Source organism: Vicugna pacos, chromosome 27, assembly GCF_048564905.1.
Source record: "Vicugna pacos chromosome 27, VicPac4, whole genome shotgun sequence".
Lineage (NCBI taxonomy): Eukaryota > Metazoa > Chordata > Mammalia > Artiodactyla > Camelidae > Vicugna > Vicugna pacos.
In genome coordinates this window covers 22160882-22175986 of record NC_133013.1, presented here as the reverse complement: position 1 = coordinate 22175986, position 15105 = coordinate 22160882, and the positions used below count along the sequence as shown (strand labels likewise).

Genomic DNA, 15105 nt, shown 5'->3' with positions numbered 1-15105 from the left:
GTTGATGGACACTTAGGTTGCTTCCATATCTTGGCAATTGTAAATAATGCTGCTATGAACAGTGGGGTGCATGTATCTTTTTGAATTAGTGTTGTTGTTGTTGTTTTTTTGTTTTTCTTTTGGGTATATACCCAAGAGTGAAATTGCTGGGTGGTATGGTAGTTCTGTTTTTAGTTTTTTTGGGAAACCACATGTTTTCCACAGTGGCTGCACCAATTTATATTCCCATCAACAGTGCAGGAGGGTTCCCTTTTCTCCACATCCTCACCAAAATTTGTTATTTATATTCTTTTTGGTGCTAGCCATTCTGACAGGTATGAGGTGATATCTCATGATTTTGATTTGCATTTCCCCGATGATTAGCAATATTGGGCATCTTTTCATGTGCCTAATGGCCATCTGCATTTCCTCAGTTCTCCTGCCCATTTTTTAATTGGGTTGTTTGTTTTTTTGATGTTGAGTTAATATGAGCTATTTATATATGTTGGATATTAACCACCTGTCAGTTACATCATTTGCAAATATTTTCTACCATTCTGTAGGTTGTCTTTTCTTTTTGTCAATGGTTTCCTTTGCTGTGAAAAAGCTTTTAAGTTTAATTAGGTCCCATTTCTTAATTTTTGCTTTTATTTCCTTTGTTTTAGCAGACAAGTTTTAAAAAATATTGCTACAGTTTAAAAATACTGCTGTGATTTATATCAAAGACAGCTATTCCTCATGTCTGCCTATGAGGAAAACAGACTTTTTAAACTTGCTTATCTCTTGAAATTTTGAATCATACTCTTGTTGGTCTTTGGTTCTGTGTGACTTAAAGCCAGGTGGTTGGGACTTTAACTTCCTGGCATATATTGAGGCTAGTGTTGTAGGTAGTTGGACTTCATCCAGCAGATTTAAGACCAGTAAATAAGAAGCTATTACAGGACCCATTGTAGATGAAGTGGAAACAATTTTCAGCTGAATGCTAAATAACTTCAGTGAATATGGTGCCTAGTAATTTATTTTGTGTTTAGCTGTCATGTCTACTTTCTTTTAATCAGAACCATTTCCTTAGCATTTCTTTGTGTTTTATGACATTGACACTTTTGAAGGGTGACAGACCATTTATTTTTAGAATCTCCCTCAATTTGGGTTTGTCTGATGTGTCCTTGTGATTAAATTTAGGAAATGCAGTAGTTTTGGCAGAAAGGCTACGTTAGTGCTGTGTGCTTCTCAGGGCATCACATTAGGAGGCACATATCCATTTGTCCCATTATCCGGGATACCAACTTTGATCTTCTGATTGATATAATATCTGCCACGTTCTTCCACTTAAAAGCTATTATTTTTCCTTTTCCAGTAAGTAATTTGTGGGGAGACACTTTGAGACTCAGTATGTGCTCTTCCTTATCAACCTTTCATCCACAAAGAATTTTAACATTCTTTGGTGATTTTGCCAAAGTCTCTGGTATAGTACTTGAAGTTCAAATGTTTAGTTGCACAAACTCAGTAATATAGGAGGGAGTCTGTTCTAACTGTTGAGTTCCTTAGCTTTAGGGAGTATTTTGTGTTGAACTGGAATTTGTCTTCTGACACACTGTTTCAAATTCTGTACTTTTGTGTCATGTGAGATAAGCCTACTCTTTTTTTCTCTTTAACAGCCCTTAGAAATGAATTCCCGTTTTCTCTTGGTTATGTAACTCCCATTTCTGAGCAGTGTTTCTTGTGAGAGATAGCTTTCCTAAATTTATAGCCATTCTGTTGATTTCCTGATAACACTCATTTATCAATATCATACTTAACAGAGTACCAAATCCAGATACCAATTCCAGATGTGGTTTGATCAGTACAGTGGGTTGCTGTTGCCTATAATCTGGCTTGATGCTTAAGAGCACCAGGCTTTGGAGACAAATAAATCTGGATTGAAGTCCTAGGTCTTCCATTTATCAGCTCTTTGATTTTGAGCAAGTTCTTAATATCTCTAAACTTCAGTTCCATAATCTGAAAAGATTTGGTAATAATTACACCTGCCTTTTAGAGTGGAATGAGGATTAAGTGTGCATGTAAAATTCTGGAAATGGTGTCCATAATCACTAATTAAATATTAATTATTGTCAATATAGAAAGCATGCTTCTGTTTTACAGCCCAAGATTGGTACGATTTATTTTTTAGCTGTTGTATTTTACTGTGAGCTCATTTAAACCTGTGGTGAAAATCAGAAAGTTTTAGTAAGTTCTACTGAAGCACAGTTAGACTCTTGAACAAATATTTTAAAACTTGTATGAGTATTCTATCAAGATAGAACTCATATAGTTTTGAATTATTTCTTGTTATTTATACAGTAGAAGTAGATTATAAAGAAACATTTGAATTATTTTGAATGAACCATAAAACCTTTAGTCTTCCTTTATTGCATAACAAATAATGCTATCAATTTTTCAGCTTTAAATAATACTTTAAAAATTAGCCAGTGTGTGTGTGTTTGTGTGGGGGTATTCGCCAGTGAATTTTGAGTGTTTGGATGCTGTTTCTTATGGTGTTTTTAAATGATGTTGTTAATATAGATAGTAAATTTATTCTGTGAAATCCTAAAACTTTTCCTAAAATTTACTTATAAAAATTGAGGTTAATAATATACATGTAAGGGAAAAATATTTACCTAGGTATTTTAGAACATTTTGATTGAATGCAGTTTTATTTTCTAGACAAGGTAACACTTGATTAACCTGTAGTAATAATGATACTGTAGAAATTTGAATCTGTGGGGAAATGTGCTATAAACCTTCATTGTAAATGTTAGAAAATTGGCTCCTCTTTCTGTCTCAATGAGACCAAGAATCTTTCTCCCCAGTCAGGGTCCCAGGGGATATTCTTGGGACACTGAGGGTACCTCCCTGACTATCTCTTCATGAAAGTTGTTCTTTAATTGGTTTATGCTAAAGAAATTAGCTAAATTTTTAGAAAAATACATAGTTTTGCCTACTTTGGGTACAAATGATTATAAAAATAATTTTTTTTTTACCTAGCCTTTGGTCAGGTGAAGAAAAATCTGTGTGTTAAAGTTATATACTATATTATACATTGGTGTCAGATACCAATTGAAATACTCTTAATTTTACATAACCCTTTTTATGTAGCTGTAATAGTGAAAGCACTCCTTAAAATTTTAGACAATTAAAATGTCGATAGTCAATTTTAACTGTCTCAACTCTGTTTCATGTTAAATGTGTTACAGGAATGAATCTGAAGTCTGCTGCAGTAAAACACTGAAGGCTTTAAAATGTTTTCTTGCATAAAATTCAAACTTTAAGTAGCTGCTTATGAGGATAGGGAAGGCAGGAAGCTAATGTCTGTCTCAAGATACAGGACAGCTGTTTGCTCATCAACCTCAACTGTGTGAGTAGACTTAAGCCTGGGACCTATGTAATTCGGCATAATACCTAAAACGTTAAATCTTAAGTGCTTGAAGATACACTTAAGTCAGCATGATGAGGTATTTTTTTAGGGTCTGATTTTTTTTTTTTTCTGGTGGGTAGGATATTGAGGGTGGAGAGGATAGTAGATGTTTATTGATAGAGTACTTTTGAGAATAACACTTAATAACTAAATATTATTAGTGACCATGCATTTTTCATCATTATTCTATTACTGTGAAACAAAAAGTTATAATTATTGATTGCTGTTTATTTTGCAGTTGATTTCAGCCTTTTAAACATGATTTGACCAAACAATCATAAAAATGTATTTTGAGAATATGATGTTAGATGTTAATATAAAAAATTGCTCCTGGAGATAATTTAATAATTTAAATTATAATTAATAATTTTTAAAATAGCTCTGTTTAATCAGAGAGAGCATATACTTCAAAATAAAGGAACTCTTGTTTCCTAAATGCATTTGAAAGTCTTTTACACTTGCCAACTATGTTTTTTAAAGTGCTTTGATATAATATAAATACCTGAACAAAATATTCCTTTTTCTCTTACTAAAAGCTATCACCTTGAGAATCAATTCGAGGAAAAAAAAGAATCAATTTGGGATGGAGGAGTCTGATTTTGTTTTTCCCCTGCTGTCCTCTGTGTTTTAATTTTGTTTTTGTTTTCCCTCCTTCATGGATTTAGGAATAAGACTCTTAATTGAATGTTTTTCCCCCTTAGAGGAAAGCCTGATTTGTAAAGATGAGGTAATTAAAGTATAAGACATTGCCGTGAGCAATATGATGAGCATGTAGATAAAATTTATAAAATCTTATTATTTTTGAGGCATGGAGTCGAAGGAATATTATTTGCACTGAGATGAATTTACTTTCATATCACGTGTGTTAGCTGAAGGAAAATAAAAACTGACTGACTTTAGAATCAGTGAATGGGAAGACATTTAGAAAGCATATGAAGAATATACACTGAATATGAGTATTCTTATGAAAGTAGTTAAAGGGTACATGGCAGAAATGAAGAGATACATGTAGTTGCTTTGCAAAGTCATTAAAAAAAATGAGATTTCAGTCCGGCCAACTTTTTTCCTTTCTGGATTGGTCAGTAAATATACAGCACTGTGTGAATTCCAGGATTACCTAGTTTCTAATTTTTTGATAGCTCTAAAGAAATCTTTTTTTCTTTCTGTTTTTTTGTAATGGAGGTACTGGGGATCAAACCCAGGACCCTCCTGCATGCTAAGCAGGGACTCCACCACTGAGCTATACCCACCCTCCAAGAAATCTTGTTTAATGATGGCAAGTCTCATTTTAATGAATTTTTAGGATCTGTAATACGAGATTTAACTCTCCAGTTTACAGTCATTTGGCATTTCATTTGTAGTTTAATTTGGTCCTTTTTCTTTAAATAGTACTCCAAAACATATCCCTCCTCTCTTTATTTAATTAGTGTCAAAAATAAATTGTTCAGTGAAGGAAGCTTTTAGAACATACAGTAAAACTTTGATTTTTAGGGTGAAATTATGCAGAAAGGACACACAATAGGAAAAGAGAGACGCTTTTAAAACTATAGAGAATTTGAGGGGAAACTGTATGCCAGTAAATTGGTCCCCAGTTTTCATTTCTCCTTTTGTCTCTCTGAGATGTTTCCTTGTGTTCTATATTGCTTTTCTCCCAAGCAGGTAGAGGAAAGTGCTAAGAAGCTAATTAACTTTCCTGGGCTAGAAAATTCACATAGGAGTGTGTGAGCGCCATACATAAAACTCTTGCTACTCTGTCCCCTGTCGTGTCATACCCGTTACCTTACCACGTAGGCTTTTTGTTGATCTTGCACCCACTTGTATAGTAGAGTTTTGTGTAGATTATATATGTGTTTTAGCTTCTTATATTGTTGTATTTTGCAGTATGCATTAACATGAGGTTCCTGAGCTACATTTAATGCCATGTAACATGATTAAGTACCCAGGCTGTATGTAGAGACAGGCGGCCTGATTCAGATCCTAACTATTCCTTTTAAAAACCGTGTGGCACTGAGCAAATGACTTAAGTCTTTCTGTGATTTAGTTTTTCTACTCTGTAAAATAGATACAGTAATAATTTGCTACCTGATACGGGGTCTTGTGAGGTTTAAATAAGGCATCAGTGCTGCAAATTATTATCATTATTATTATTATCTTTTATTTCTTCTTTGAGAGGCATAATACTAAGTGGGCTATTATAAATCCTTAAAGTAATAGATTTTAAGGCTTTAGAATTAAGAATTTGGAACTCACAAAATAGGGTATTTTCAGTTAGGTATCATGGGAGACATCTCTATATTAGCTTACTTTCTTACCTAAGTAAGTTCTCAGTCTTCTACCTATCTAGCCCAGTTTCAGTTTCTCAGTAGCCACATGTGGCTAGTGTATTGGACAGTGCTGTTCTAGATAGTTGGGTTTTAATCTGTGTAATGTATTAATGTATTGATGTATTAATATATTGATGACACACAGCTGTATGCGTCTGGAATGTGAAAGATTGGTTCTTGCATCAGATATAACTCCACAAAGGAAAAGGAAAGGAAACCAGAATATTTCTTGAAGAATGTTGGCGAAAGTTAGGAATATTTTCTCTAGGTTTTAGGTAATGTGATTTGTAGGAAATTTACCAAAGTTATTATAATGTTATTTTAAAGTAAGATGAAGGCATAGAAGGGTAAATTAAGCAGTGTTGTAAGTTTTGAGTTCTGTCAGTGACCGCTTCTTGGATTAAAGTGAGCCATTTTTTTTACATTCAGATGCTGATAGGGTGCTCTCTAATCTAGAAGCACCTTTGAAAGACTGGCAGTGTTACAGATGGTGCATTGACTCGTTCTGGAAGGACTAGGTATCAGTAAGAGAATATCCTCTGTTGGGGATGATCCTCCTAAAGCCTAAAAGTAGTCTGCATTTCAGCACTTTCTCACTACCAGAGTGGAGTTGAGTAGTTACTATTTGGCACACAAAGCCTGAATTATTTACTGTTGGGCCCTCTTTAGAGAAAAAGTTTACCAATTGTAATCTACAGTGCTGGGGATACAACCCTGAAAAAAACTAAATAATCGTTTTGTGTGTTTAATTTGGTTTTTCTCTTACGTTACTCAGTCCTTACAGACCATATTATTTGTTCATTGTTCATGTTTCATTTCATAGTGAAGGGTGATGTAGATTACTGTATAGCTGTCATAACTCTGAATTTGTGTAGGTATGTTTCCTTAGTAGACTTCTCCCTGAAATGAGAAACAGAGAGCTGTCTGCTCATATTCTGTCCAAGGGTAGACTTCAATTTGGGGTGTGTGGATAGGAAACTAGAATGAGGAAGACTTTACTCTGGAATGCCAGTGTCCCAGAATAGGCCAAAGAGGAAAACACAATGAATTGTGATTGGTTTCAGGATTTAATAAAATTAATAATCTGTTGTTTTATCAAGAATATTCATACCTCACACACACACACACAAAAGCTTAAAAAAAGGATATTCTTAAGTGAAAGTGGCTTTTTGGGTGGCAAGGTAGGTGAGAGTGTGGTGGCTAAGAATACGGTGATTGGTGACTGCTAGTACAGTTGGCTTCTGCTGCCCTAGCTTCGTGCTAAGGCTCCGGCTTGTTTTACCCTCCATTGCTTTTACGCTGCCCGTCAACAGCACAGTGAAAAGGCAAGTCGCAGGTTCTTGTTTTTATGAAAATAATTTTGACCTCCTGGACCTCCAAAAGGATCTCAGCAGTCCCCAGCGGGAGTCCATAGATAAGCTTTGGGGACTACTGATTTAGGGCATGGATTCCAGCTAGACTGCTTAGGTTGACTTTTGGCTCCACCGCTTACTAGCTGTGTGACTTTAAGCCGTTTACTTCAATCTGTCTATACTTCAGTTTCCTCATCTGTGAAATGAGGGTGGTGATAATACCTATGTCATAGCCTTGTTACGAGGATTAAAGGAGTTGATATAAAGTACTTATACTTGGCACACAAAGCACTACACAAATACTGTTAAACAAAACTAAATAGTAAAGCCAGTTACTTGTGTAAAAAGTGTTGTACAAAGTTCCAGAATAGGAGAGATTTAAATTTAGAGACTGACCACATACAACAGAAGAAATCAAGGAGAAATACTCATTTACAAATATTGGAAACTAAGTTGGAGGTTTGCATTAGGAGAAGAGATTTCTTAACAGGGTTGGGACAGGGAGGTGAAGTGCAGTCTCCATGGTTGAATTAAAAGGTTTAAGGTCAAAGAGGAGGAACTAAAAAGGAGGGTCATACATGTGGATCTTGCACACATAGACCTTTTTTTATGTTAGTCTTTTGGAGAAGAATGAATGAACGCTCATGAATGTGGAAACCACTGGGAAATTTTGAGTGGGTTTACTGTTTTGCAAAAAAAAAAAGAGTTGTGGATCCACCTTGTGCAGGTAATAACTTTATCTGAATTCTTTAAGGTATGCAATATGGAATGTAGGTCAATTTGAGAACATAAGTATTGACTACAACTTTAATTATAAAATTACTATGTTTGGTTTGCTAAATTAGGCAAATTGCTAAATGAACCCCTCTCCGAGTGGACAAAATTAGAAAAGTTACCCAAAAGCTTGGAGCATGAGGCTAAGCCTCCTTGTTCAGTGCCCAAATTGTATTACGTAGTGGCTCCTGCTGGCAGACGTAGATTTTTTCTCAAGCAGCACATTCACTCTCTTTAAAAAGAGCTTGTTGCAGCCTATCTGCCTTGGGGTACATACCTGGCTACTACACATTGTCATACAAGGCTGCTACCTGGCCAGCCCAGTTTCATGCATACATTCAACACATACTAAATGCCTGCCGTGCGCCAAGCATTATTTTAAGCATCAGTGAAAAAAATGGGCAAAATATTTGCCGTTACAGAGGTTACATTTTAGTAAAGGGAGCACGGATTCACCAAGTGTAACTTAATAGTAAATTAAGACTAAGGTAAGGGCATTGAAGAAAAATAAAACTGGAAAGGGTAATAAAAAATACTGGTGGCAGTTTTAAATAGGGTGGTCGGGGAAGCCTTCTCTGATAAGATGGCATTTGAACAAAGACCTGAAGGAGATGAGCCATGGTGACTTCTGGAGGGTAGAAGTTACAGCAATTACAAAAGCCTCGAGACAGGATCATGCATACCTGGCAAAGCTGGCAGTGTGTATGATCAGGGAGGAGTGGGAGAGGAGGTCAGTTAATAAGGGCGGTAAGCAGTTTGGCTTTTACTTGGTGAACTGGGAAGCCATTGGAGGATTTTAAGTAAGCAAGCAGTGTGAGTTGCTTTAGATTTTAACAAGATCACTGGCTGCTGTATTGAAGACAGACAGACACAATGTGTATACACTATATAATTCCATTTATTAAAAGTTAAAAATAAGAAAAGCTAATCTAAGGTGTTAGAAGCCAGCATAGTGGTTAGTTATCCTTGGGGAAAGGATAATATTTGGAAAACGGTGTGAGGAAGCTTTTGTGGGGTATGAATGATGTTCTATGTCTTGATTAGTGTGCTAGTTAGTTACCCAGTTGTGTTCAGCTTGTGAAGTTTCAAGCTTTACATCTGGAACTTTGTATACTTTCGTATGTTTAAAGAAGAAAAGAATGGGAGTTGTTGATTTCTTTACTTTACCATAGGACATCTCAATTGAACTAATGGAGTATCTTTCATTTTGATAATGTGTTGATTGTGTTCGGTTTGAACATTTTAGTAGAGCAACTTGATTATAACATTTGTAAGGACTTTGAATTGCAAGTTACAGAAACCCAAATCAAACTAAAGCAAAACCAGAATTTGTTCACATAGCTGAGAAGTCTAAGAGATGGAACTGTCCTCAGCAAAGTGTTTGAGTTCAACGCCTCTTTGTCTTGACTCCTTCCTACTCATTTTGGCTTTGTTTATAACCTTATTTTAATTAAATGTTAAATGTGGACTCTTTCTCCATTGTGGCAAAGACGTCCACCAGCAGCACTAGGCTTATATTGTATTGTTTTTAGTGTAATCCCAGAGCACAGTCGGCCTCTTTCCCAGTAGTACCGGTAAAATCCAGGGAGGAATGGTTGGTTCATATTGAGTCACGTGACCAGGCTTGGCTCTCATGCCCACCCCTGAGACATGTCTGGCCCTGAGAAGAAGTTAGGCCTACCCTAAGCAAATGAAATGGTCTTCCCACGTGAAAAAGAGGTTCTGTTACCTGAAAGAATAAGGAAGGAAAACATACTAGGCAGACATAAACTGTCAGTTTCAGGAATATGAATATCTTCCATGTTCAGTTATTGAATGATTTTATAATTATTAAGACATCATGGGTTTTATTTAGCCTTCGTGAATAGAAAACTGTGTACTAAATACACATGGACAGTTTGTACCAAGAACATTACTGTCATTTCTCAGATTTTAGCTGCAGCTCTCCGTATACCCTATACCTGGTGACGCAGAGTTGTTTGAAATACTGCTTTTCATAGTCCTCTCCCCTTACTGAGCGATGAACATACTTATTGAGTAGGTGAGACTTAGCAAGAGCAAATAATACTTCAAATTTATGTTGTTTTGGATTAGAGAATCTCAGTTAGTAGTACCTATGCTTAAGTCCCATGTCCACCTAGCCTCCCCGCGTCATCTGCAGTGATTAGACCAGAGTCATTTGCTTATTTCATCCCGAGGTTGACAGACTTGGCTCAGCAGCTATTTTTGTTCAACCCATGAGCCTAGGAATGGTTTTTGCATTTTTAAGTGGTTGTGGGGAAAAAATCAAAAGAGGAACATTTTATAATGTGAAAATTCTAATTTTGGTGACTGTAAGTATAGTTTTATTGGAACACAGCCGTGCTCATTTGTTTACATATTGTCTAGCTGCTTTTGCATGACTACAGCAGAACTGATTAGTTATAACAGATTTTATGTCTGTTTAGCCTAAAATGTTTACTGTCTGGTCGTTTATAGAAAAGTTTGCCAACTGCTGATTTACTCATTGTTGGGTAGAATGAAACAAATGAGTCATCTAAGATGGGAATGCCATTCATAGTCTTTCTAAAACCTGTTTTATTCAGTTGGAAACATGATAGTGGCCTCTCTTTATGAGATTTATCATGCCAGTCATTGAAAACTTCCCGTAAGTCAGTAACTGGGAAAGTGAGGTTTGTATATACTAGAATTAGTTTTGGGGTCTCTTATCCTTATGTAACCTAGTATGTTGGAACTGATGAATTTATCATTTACTGGGAAGGAATATGTAGCATCCCCAAACATGTTATCCTTATGTTAGCTGGACTCACACCTTTTTGTCTTTCAGCCCAAACAGCAACAGGAAAGGCAACCTGACATAGGGAAGTGGGTACTGTTATACAGAGAGAGAACAACATAGCTTCCTCAGTACACTAGAAACCCTAATCCAAAGTCCCTGTACTTTTATCAGAGTAAGTAGCATTCGTCCCAACTCTTTTATGTCGAGTCATACTTTCTGATCTGTTTGCTTTATGAACTTTCCTGGATTTTTGTAATCTCTGCAAAGGTTCTTGACCCCCCAGAACAAATGTGTATTGCCCATGTGATAGCCAGTAGATCCAAATGCTCAGGACTCCATAAGAAATTACTATATGCTACCAGGAGATGTTAATCTCAAACACTTATGACAGGATGAGTATTCCTCTTTTGATCAATTACTATTAAGAAAACAAAAATTCTAGTAGAATATACCATAAATTCTGCTGTTCTCTTTTCTGGGATCTCTATTTGATAAAATAGCAAATAGGGCCAGCCGGTGCTGAGTGGCTTTCTAATGACTGAAAAGGCTAGGGGGTGGGGGGAAGGCTTCTTACCACTTTGTGCCTGTAGTACTAGTTGAAAGTTTAATGTGAGTTCTTGTTTAACTCAGCATGTTACGTATTTTTTTCCCTGAAATTAATAGGAAAGATTCCAAATTGAAAAAGTCATAGGTGTTAACCTAGGAATTAAGAAACTCTGGTAACTGAAAGTGAAGGTGGTCTCAAATTGGAGAGTATAGGCTGTAAGAGGCGGCGTAGCTGATGGGTGTTAATTTTGGAAATACCAGTTCACTGTTCCCAGGTCTTGCTATTTTTCAAGAGAAGCTGGAAATCTGAGATTTCTGTGTGACATTCCGTAATTTCTGAATGCTAACAGCTTATTTTAAAATTTTAGTATGTGCTGACTAATCAGATATGCCTGTGTATTGGATTTAACTTGTTTGCCAGTTTGTAGCTTCTGTAGATTAACTTGTCATAAGTTATATATCCTCCCTATTGCAGGAGGAGGGAGAAGAATAATGAATGAAAAGTCATATGCATTTTGTAACTGGCTTGGGTTACTGATCATTCTTGCTGAAGGACTGTTTCAGTATATAAATTATGAGTTCTGTGATTGAAACATTTTATATCAATCTGTTTTCTCCTCTTTTCAATGGAAAATAATCATTTTTTGGCCTGACGTGAATACTTCTAACAATAATGAAATGTGTTTATTCAACAAAACATTTTGTAGTATTCATATTAGGCATAAAGGGGATTTGAAGAGGAAACTGTTCAACTGGGAAGTGACTTGTATACCTATGAAGCACTTGTGTAGTGCTTAGCTTAAGTGCCCCAAAAGGATGGTACAGACAGCTTCTTTAGGAATACATAGCAGAGGAGGATCGAGGTGGACAGAAATGGTCCCAGAAGTAGAATTTAAGCTGATTCCTGAATAGGATTGTTCCAGGCATAGTGAAGAAGTGGACAGAATTTACAAAGGAAGGAGCAATATGAGCTAGAAGCTTGTTTCCATCAGTGAGCATGATTTGTTTCAAACAGCAAAGGTCTCTCTGCTTTGGGAAGAACAAAGAGCAGTTACTGAGTTTCTGCTACCTACCAGGCTCTGTATAAAAGCTTTCTACATACATTGTTTTACTTAATCTAGTTAGATGTATGATATGAGCGCCCTCTTAAGGAGTTGAAACTTAGAGAAGTTGAGGAACATGTCCAAGCTCTTATACTAATAAAAATGGCAAAGCTGGGATTTAACCCCAAGCCTATTCACTTCTCACTCAGCATACGTTTCAGGGAAATTGGGCTAGTTGGGATAGATTATGTAGAGCATGAATGCCAGGTCTAGTACTCCTTTCTGGGGCAGTTATATAGTAACTAAAACAGAAGTAATATGATGAGAACTGGGTATTTTGTAAGAATTTACAAAAGTGAATTGTGAGGAAAGATGGTAAAACAGAAAGAAAAAACTGTTAAGAGTAACCCGGGTATGAAATGAGAATCAGAATTGGAATGCAAAAGAAAAGAGCATGAGATATTTCAAAATGGAAATTATTATAACTTGGTGACTTAACTCTATGGGATGAAGTAGAGGGAAATAATTAACTGACATGTATTTGCAGTTATAATTGAGTCTGTGTTGCATTCATTCATTGCTGTTCTTTTGTCAGAATTCTAACGATTGGTAATGAATTTTCTTTGCAGTCTTAAAATATTTGATCTTGAATTTTTATGCTAATGAGAATTTCTTAGGTAAAAAGACTTAAAGGAAAAACAGATTTTCTTAAGACCTTGGTTAAGCTTATTAAAGCTGCATAATATCTCAAGGTTGAATAAATGAGTGAAATTTTAAATTATCTTTAAATGAAAAGAATAAGAATTCACAAGCTCATGGACTTACAGGTTTGACGGGACAGGATGGACTTTGAAAGTCATTCTGGTATTTTAGATCAAAAAAGACATTGACCTAATTGCTTACAAGATATGTGACCTTGGGCAACTTATTAAGTCTCTGAATATCAGTTTCCTCATTTAAAAATGGGGATATCAGTAGTACCAACATCACAGGGTTTTGGGGAGAATGAAATAAGATAAATACAGCAATAAAAACAGTTTGGGGCCCATAGTAAGCTCTGAATAATTAAGTAATATCCAAGGGGGTTAGAGAGGATCATCAGTTGTGGTTTTGGTTATGAATGTTATTAAGAGTCAAAAATCACAGTTCTGAATTCTCTCTAATTAGTACTTTTTTTAATTTTAACACCATGTTAATCAGTTTTTCTGTGTATGTTTGGTAATCTCGTTCTTTAGTTCGTTGGATTTGCAGCTTTATAATCCCACAAAACATAGAGCCATTAAGAAATTGTTCTGTCTTTTCATTCGCTTTCCTCTTTTCCTTCCTAAATGCCAGGCTAATGGGCCCTCCAAATTGTTTACCTACCAGAAAGGTACAGTAGCAGGTGGAGGCTAGACTTCCAGTTTCTCTGTACCTACCCCATCTTTCCCATTACATATAAAAATAAACCCTTTTATGGTTTTTGCTCTTTTTCTGAATCTTCATGGAAAGGTATATTTTGTGGCCTAGAAGTGAATAAATAAAGTTGATTCTTTTTTTTTTTTTTTTTGCTTTATTCTCTTTGTTTCTTGTTAAGTAACCTGTGAAATCCTGTGTTGTTGTTTTTTTTAATCTGCCAAGGTAATAGCTCTTTATAGGAAAGCTCTTACGAAAATTATTACTAATTTGCTGCTGTGCAAGGCAGTTTGGATTGGGGAAATTGCTAGTGTTACATGTTTTAAATTTTAATTTTACTATTCAAGAGCAGGAATTGTGATATAAAAAGCTTGGTAGTCATGTTGTACTTTTAATCTGACTATTCACTTGAGTTTTTATGGAAATGAGATATTTATCTTTTCTAGATGCTTGTAATTGCCAGCATATACTGAAAGATTTATCAGTACTGGTAGGGGAAGTTCTTTAATTCTTATAACATATCATTTTAATGTCATTAATAGGCAGCATAAAATAGTTGGTGATTTAGAACACACAGGAAAGTTTCTAAGTCTTTTTTCTTTATTGCCCCCACCTCTCTAGGAGCCTTTAAACAGTTTTTTTCCTTAATTGGCTTTCTACCTCCATAAAATTTTAATTCCACAGACATACTGCATATTTATTCATGTATTAAATGTATGTCCATGTTTTATAGAGAGTAAGAGATTTTGTTTTTAGTGTTCTATTTCCCCAAAAAATCAGTGTTGGCCTTCTTGAGGTGATACTACCTGTATTGATGGTTTACAGCAGTGGATTCTCAATTTTTGGTTGAGGACTTTTGTATTTTCTAAAATTATGGAGTACATTGAGGACCTTTTATTTATGTCTGTTATATCTAGCAAAAATACTATATTTGCAAATAAAGGTGAGAAAAATTACAAAATACTTATTAATTTATGAAAAATAACCATTTCTCCTCCTTCCCTCCTTAAATGGTTTAGTGAGAAAAGTGACATTGTTACATATTTTTACAAATCTTTAAGGCCTGGCTTAATAACAAACAGCAAGACTCTAATAGCTTCCTCTGTGTTCAGTCTGTTACAATGTTGTAAAGAAAAACTGGTGTCATACAGATACGTAGTTGGAAAAGAAAGGAATATTTTAATAACCTTTTTATATAATAGAAGTTGCTCTTTTTTGACATTACACCAAATGTGACAGTTTGTAGTTTCTTAAGGGATAGTTGCAGTGCAGTGTAGAATTTTATACTATATAAAAGCTTTTGGTCCTATTACTTTAAAATTCATTGGTCTGTCTTTCACTTTGAATGACTCTTTAGTCCATGAATAATTTTGTACCGCTATACATAGGTCACTTGGAAAATACTGGTTTACTGACTTATGCAGATCTTCCAAATGCTGGTAATAGTACAACTACTCAT

At 35.4% G+C, this 15105-nt stretch overlaps 1 protein-coding gene across 4 annotated transcripts in view; it reads left to right on the top strand.

Annotated features, from left to right (window-relative positions):
- Window positions 1-15105, top strand: part of ZFAND6 (zinc finger AN1-type containing 6) — a 57130-nt gene that overhangs the window by 25709 nt on the left and 16316 nt on the right. The window contains exon 2 of one of the 4 annotated variants that reach the window (XM_072950909.1): window positions 3213-3373. The exons of 2 other annotated variants lie outside the window; for them this stretch is intronic. The gene's annotated coding sequence lies outside the window, so the exon portion shown is untranslated. Of the gene's footprint in view, window positions 1-3209; window positions 3374-15105 lie in introns of those variants that run through there. One more of the 4 variants, XM_072950910.1, reaches the window with a different exon arrangement.